The sequence below is a fragment of the Nerophis ophidion genome, linkage group LG04 (assembly GCF_033978795.1).
Source record: "Nerophis ophidion isolate RoL-2023_Sa linkage group LG04, RoL_Noph_v1.0, whole genome shotgun sequence".
NCBI lineage: Eukaryota > Metazoa > Chordata > Actinopteri > Syngnathiformes > Syngnathidae > Nerophis > Nerophis ophidion.
In genome coordinates this window covers 43,340,423-43,347,813 of record NC_084614.1, presented here as the reverse complement: position 1 = coordinate 43,347,813, position 7,391 = coordinate 43,340,423, and positions in this window count along the sequence as shown.

Sequence of the window (7,391 nt, the reverse complement as noted above, 5' to 3'; positions counted from 1 at the left end):
ATCCAGGCGATAAGCAAAAAAAAGATATTGAAACAAGCAAAACGATAGGTAGGACAAACAACGCGGACAACAAAACACAATCTCACTTGCGAGGAGTAGCTAGTGACACGAAACACCTGTACCCAACTAACAGAAAAAAAAAAGATGGTCTTCAGGGGAAAACAGAGCACAAAGTACAAACAAAATTTCACAACAAGGGCTAATCCGGAGAAAACTTAGCGGGATGACTCAAAATAGAGCTCGAAGAAGGCAAGGCACTGGCAAAGACACAATGTGGTGAAAGTACCCTGGCAAAATTCCCACGCCAACAGGTGAAAGCAGTCAGACTAAAATAGAGTTCCTTGATTACATACAGCTGTGCTCAGGTGCTCCAACCTTCCCCTGGGAACCATGGCAACTGAACATAGAAAAAACAAGGTAGCAACATCGCCAGTCGGTGGCACACAAAAAGAGACGTGTAACAAAGTTGTCTTTAATCAGTTGATAATAATAATCGGAATAAAACAACTCATGTGATTAGCAAAAAATAATGACGACTTATTAGATTTTTATAGCGCTTTCTAAGACACTCAAAGCATTTTTACAGTGACTGATGATCCATCATTCATTCAGTCCACATTCACGCTGGGTTGGTGGTAAGCTAGATTTGAAGCCACAGCTGCCCTGGGGTAGAAAAATGGAAATCAAGTTCAAGTTTCTGAACAGCCACTCCATCGCCTGAGCCATAAACCATCATCGTTTACATTCATGAAACATTTATTGTGCTGTGTGGAGAGGCGGAGCCAACGGGCCGACAACAGGGCAGGGCACGCTGTGGAGCGGAGAGGCGGGGCTTGCTGGGAGCAATGCCTCCACAATCTAAATCGAGTGCGTGGCACACACACCTGCACACAATTAACACGTCTCCTCCTGCTGTATAAAAGGGGAGAAGGAGGAGAGATCAGAGAAGGAGTTGGAGTGTCCGCAGCAGATGCAGTGTGTGAAGAGCAAGAGCGACAGAAAGCAGACGACGACAACGACGACGGCGGCTTAAAAGCGACCGGCGAACGAGCAGTGGAGGAAGGAGCTGAAAAGCGATCCAAACTGCAGCCAAGCTTTATTGTAAAATAAAGAAGTCAAACCTGCTAAAGAGATGTCCTTCCTTGGTGGTCGGCTGAACCCGAGCGACGACAGTAAGAGACTGTCACATGCTGTTATCGGATCGGGACATGTTAAAACAATGCTTTTTCTTTTAATTGAACAACCACTGATATAATTTCCTGAGTTTAAAAAGGTGACTTTCCAATGACTTTCAGTAAATTAGAAAGTCCAGTAATCGAGTAATCTATTGATTAGTTGGTTGTTCATTAGTTCATTGCGTATTTTAGGAGGAAATAGTTGAAAATAAAAACGCTTTTGACTTTCCATAACTTTCTTTTTTCCCCCTAAAAACACACATCATCCGTAGCGTATTTGCACTTTTCACATGTGTTTATTGTTAAAGATTAAAAAAGAAAATGTGTGTAATGTGATCACAGCACCCACACACTACTGCTCTTGTGCGCTCTATTGCAGCGGCCAAGAAGAAAAACTACGTCTGCATATTTACATTTCTGGGCTCTCCATGTGGTCCGGATTTGATACATTTTTATCAGACGATTACATTTAACTATATTGAGAATTAATCAAATCAATGTAATCAAATCACTTGAATAATCATTGCAGCCCTGAATTCCGTTTTCCTGAATCTGTACCAATATCCAATATCCATAACAGATCAGGACAACCCTAGTTCTGCTGCTGTTGTTGCTTCACTGTGCTCAGTGATAATGATGAAGTTAACAACACTACAACACATATTGTCATGAATGGAACAGTTAAGGCCATGTTTTTCTTTTGCTGATATCGGGACATTCCTAAAAATCATGCTTTTTTTTCAACAATCACTAAAATATTGTTTTGGGCTTACAAATTTGACTTTCCAAATACTTCCAGGGTTATAGAAAGTTTCTGTTTTAGTAATTGTTGAACCTATTATGCTTGCAGCTATCGATTATTTTAGTAGTCGAGTGATCTATCAATTAGTTTATTCAATTAAACGAGTAACCAGATAAAACTCACTTTGTAGCTTTAATGCATATTTTAGGGAAAATTGTTTAAATGACCTTCATTTACCTTCATTCTTCAACAACTTTTAATAGTTGTATTCATTAATGCTTAATGGAAGCAGCAGAATATACCTGGAAGATTTTTTACTAATTGCATTAATCAATTAATCGTTGTAGCCCTTAATGGGGTACATTATCACCAGACCTATGTAACCGTCAATATATCCCTTGATGGTGCAGAAAAAATACCATATATTTTTTCAACCGATTTCCGAACTCTAAATGGGTGAATTTTGGCGAATTAAACGCCTTTCTGTTTATCGCTCTTTTTGCGATGACGTCAGAACGTGACGTCTCCGAGGTAATACAGCCGCCATTTTTATTTTCAACACATTGCAAACATTGGGTCTCAGCTCTGTTATTTTCCGTTTTTTCGACTATTTTTTGGAACTTTGGGGACATCATGCCTCGTCGGTGTGTTGTCGGAGGGTGTAACAACACTAACAGGGAGGGATTCAAATTGCACCACTGGCCCGAAGATGCGAAAGTGTCTGCCGCCAGACCCCCATTGAATGTGCTGTAGTGTCTTCACATTTTACCGGCGATGACAGACATGACACAGTATGGATAATCTGCAGATGCATTTGCAACGATAAAGTCAACAAAATCACAAAGGTGAGTTTTGATGATGTTGACTTATGTGCTAATCAGACATATTTGGTTGCGGCATGACTGCCAGCTAATCGATGCTAACATGCTATGCTAATCAACGCTAACATGCTACTTACCGGCGGTGCTAAAGCAGATATGCCACAGAGATGTATGGATAACCTGCAGATGCGTTTGCAACGATAAAGTCAACGAATTCACAAAGGTGATTTTTGTTGATGTTGACTGCCAGCTAATCGATGCTAACATGCTACGCTAATCGTTGCTAACATGCTATTTACCAGCGGTGCTGAAGGAGACACGGCACCGAGATGTATGGATAACCTGCAGATACATTTGCAACTTTATTACGTTTCCTTCCACCCACATTTAATGCGAAAAAAACACTTACCAATCGAAGGATTTAAGTTGTTCCAGTGTCACGAGATGCGAAAGTCCTGATCGTTTGGTCCGCACATTTTACCAGCGATGCTAATGTAGCTATTCGACCATGCTATGGCTATGAATAGCGTCAATAACTATTCGCTCAATAGCTTCAGTTTCTTCTTCAATACTTTCATACTCCAACCATCCGTTTCAATACATGCGTAATCTGTTGAATCGCTTAAACCGCTGAAATCCGAGTCTGAATCCGAGCTAATGTCGCTATATCTTGCTGTGGTATTCGCCATTGTTTGTTTACATTGGCAGCACTGTATGACGTCACAGGGAAATGAATAGTCGCATCGCAAATAGCGGAAATCAAGCACTTTAAAGCTTTTTTTAGGGATATTCCGGGACCGGTAAAATTTTGAAAAAAAATTCAAAAAATACAACAAGCCACTGGGAACTGATTTTTATTGTTTTTAACTCTTTTGAAATTGTGATAATGTTCCCCTTTAATATTTTGTTTATTTTGGATCGATATCTGATATAAATATCGGATCGGGACAACCTTAGTTATGTTTCTGTTGTTCTGTAACAAGTGTGGACATAAATGGAACAATTATGTAACATTTTCCAAGTCAATATTGGATCAAGACAAGTAAAATAATTGCCTGGGATCAAATAGTTGACTTGTCTAGTACTTCCAGGATTTTAGAAGGTCTATGAAGAGTAAAAATGCTTTAGAAACCATTGTTTCCTATACCAAGCCTAAGTTTTGTCCATGCAGTCAACCATTTGCCCCCTGCTGCTAAAGTGTGTGTTGTCGCAATGTCAAGGTTCATTAATAAACAGTATAGGGATATTTTGGCAATGAATGTCTCTGGGCTCTTAGAAATCCAAGGTCACCCCTATACGCACATCATGCAATCGGCGAGGGGCCCCATTTTGTGTGAATAAACGCTTGTAAAATATCAATGAAGAGCGCATCATATGAAATATTTTCCTTGCCTCTTCCTGCTCTGTCACTGATATAAATATGATGGCAAATTTCTTTGGACATTTTCATTGTACCCCGTGGCACTAGGCTGAAACACAAGTATCATACAATTCTATATAAAGTGGCCATATTAACAATTTTAATACTCATACAATCCGTCATTATTCACTTAAATATGATTGTGGAGGGAGGTGTGGCCTTTATTTACATGTCTTTTATCACCTCATCCTTGTTCGAAAAAGTTGTTGCTGTGTGTGAATGCTTAAGAGTGAGCTTTGATGACGTTATGACGTCCGTGTTGAGTGAAGTGTTTGATGCTAGTTCGCTCCTATCCAGGTTTGAGCAAAGCATTTAGCGTTTGTAATTGGGGGGTGAAGTTAGTCTTCACCGTTCTTCATTTGATAGCTTAGTTGTTGCACATCATTCTTTTAAGTTAAAGTTAAAGTACCACTGATAGTAACACACACACTAGGTGTGTTGAAATACCCTCTGCATTTGACCCATCCCCTTGTTCCACCCCATGGGAGGTGAGGAGAGCAGTGAGCAGCAGTGGTGGACGCGCTTGGGAATCATTTTGGTGATTTAACCCCCAATTCCAACCCTTGATGCTGAGTGCCAAGCAAGAAGGTAATGGGTCACATTTTTTCATAGTCTTTGGTATGACTCAGTCAGAGTTTGGACTTACGACCTACCAATCTCAGGGCAGACACTCTAACCACAAGGCCACTGAGCAGGCGTCACTCATTAATCAAGTGTCCTTCAACAAACCACAGTAAAGGTCAATGAGATACAAAGTTAAATGTTTACAAAACTTTCTCCTATTGCGATGAGGTGGCGACTTGTCCAGGGTGTTCCCCGCCTTACGCCCGAATGCACCTGAGATAGGCTCTAGTGACCCACTGCGACCCGGAAAGGGACAAGCGGTAGAAATGGATGGATGGAACTTTCTCCTAAGCTATCTTATTAGGTCTGCATTAGGCTTTGTGTCAGTTTGCTTCTGTCCAGGTGGAACAAACCATTTGGCATTTTTGATAGGAGGTGTAGGTAGTCTTAGACATTCTTCATTTGATTCAAGCAACCTTATTTTTTAATTTTCATGACTAGGGGTGCTGAAAAAAAAAACGATTCACATCCAAATTGTGGTTCTTATTTATTGAGATTCTAAATCAATTCATATTTTTCCAAAATAGATTAGATAACTAAATAGTTGTTATTCTTTCTTTTAAGAGTCAATTAATTTCTGAAAATACATTTTTTTAAAGCCATATTTTGTAACCAGCAACATCATGTTTTGAAATTTTTTTATCATCATTATTGTACGAAATATATATCACAAGAAACATTGAATTAGATTCCGAATCGAATCGCACTCCAGGAAACGTAATGAATCGAATAGTTAATTATCATAAATTGCCCACGTTTACATGGCCTGTGTTAATTCTGGACTTGTAATTAATTGTTTTGGGTTCAGGTCCTGGCTGGTGTTGTGTCAGGAGGTATGCATGTTGGATTTGTTAGCTTGAACAACAACAAAACATTATTTAAAAATGTATTTCCAATGTAACTGATACATGTCTCTGCGTGTCTGGGTTCTCTGTGGCTGTTGGAAGGATGGGACCTGAACTCCAAGGCTCAACAAGTCTTTTTATTTTGCTTTTTGTTGGGTTTTCTCCGGGCTCCCCCCCCCCCTAGAGGAAGTTGACCATGGTCATCTGCACACCCGGTCTGTGGACCACTCGGAAGATGTAGGGTTGCAAAGCAAGATACCACCGGTTGATCCGCGCGTTGGCATCGTTCATGCGGTGGAGTCCCTGGAGGGGTTTGTGGTCCGGGCGGAGGCTGAAGGAGCGCCCCAGTAGGTAGTACCGGAGGGGCCCGACCGGATGGCGAGGCACTCCCTCTCCACCGTGCAGTACCTCGCCTGCCGGTCTGAGGGCTTCCGGCTGATGTATAGTATGAGCCGGTCGACGACCCCCACCCGCTGGGACAGCACCGCTCCCACTCCCCTGCCCGACTGATCTGCCTGCAGAAAGAAGGGGATGGCAAAGTTAGGCATGTGCAGTACTGGCTTCTCGCAGAGGGCTTTTTTTACCTTTTCGAACACTTGCTGGCACTGCTCAGTCCACCGAACCAGATCTGGACCCCCCTTTTGGGTGATGTTAGTCAGTGAGCCGGTCAGGTCCGCAAACCGGGGAATGAACCTAAGGTAGTAGCCCGCCAGGCCCAAAAACTGCCTCAACTATTTTTCCGTCTTGGGGGGAGGACAGGCTGCGATCGCCGCTGTTTTGTCTATTTGCGGGCGCACCTGTCCTCCTCCTAAGTGGTACCCCAGATACTGTGCTTACCTCCGGCCAACCACGCACTTCGCCAGGTTGGCGGTAAGCTCTGCCTGCCTAAGGGACGCGAGTACTGACACCACCCGCCGCATGTCTTCCTCCCAACCGCCACTCTGGATGATGATATCATCCAGATAGGCAGCTGCGTATGGTGCGTGAGGACGCAGCACCCGGTCCATGAGGCGCTGGAACGTAGCGGGCGCACCGAACAAGTCGAACGGAAGGGTCACACATTGGTATAATCCTTCCGGAGTGGAAAATTATGTTTTTTTCCTTGGACTCTGGGGCCAAGGGTCTCTGCCAGTAGCCCCCGGTCAAATCCAGTGTTGTAAAAAAACAAGCAGTACCCAGCCGATCCAGGACCTCGTCGACCCAAGCCATTGGGTAAGCGTCAAAATGTGATATATCATTTACCTTACGGTAATCAATGCAGAACCACACAGACCCATCCTTCTTCCCTACCAGAATGATGGGGCTGCACCACGCACTGTGGGATACCTCTTTTACCCCCAAATTCAGCATGGATCTTAATTCCTGCCGAACCACTTTGCGTTTGTGTTCGGGGAGCCTGTAGGGCAGAGACCGCATCGTAATCCCCGGGCTTGTCTCAATATGATGTTGGATGAGGTTCGTGCAGCTGGGCTGAGTGGAGAACACATCAGAAAAGCGCTGCTGCAGCTTGGCAACATCCGCTTTCTGTGCTAACGTGAGCTAATTATCACAGAGGAGGGGGTAGGGCAGGACAGAGCACGGGACCTCTGGCCCAAACTCGTCCCCTTCCTCAAATGCCGTCACCATGGAAAAAGGCTCCGCCTCCTTCCATGCCTTCAGGAGGTTAATATGGTAGATTTGTGTGTCTCCTCCCCGGTCCGAGCGCCGGATCTCATAGTCCACATCACCCACTTGCCGTGTGACCACAAAGGGTCCTTGCCACCT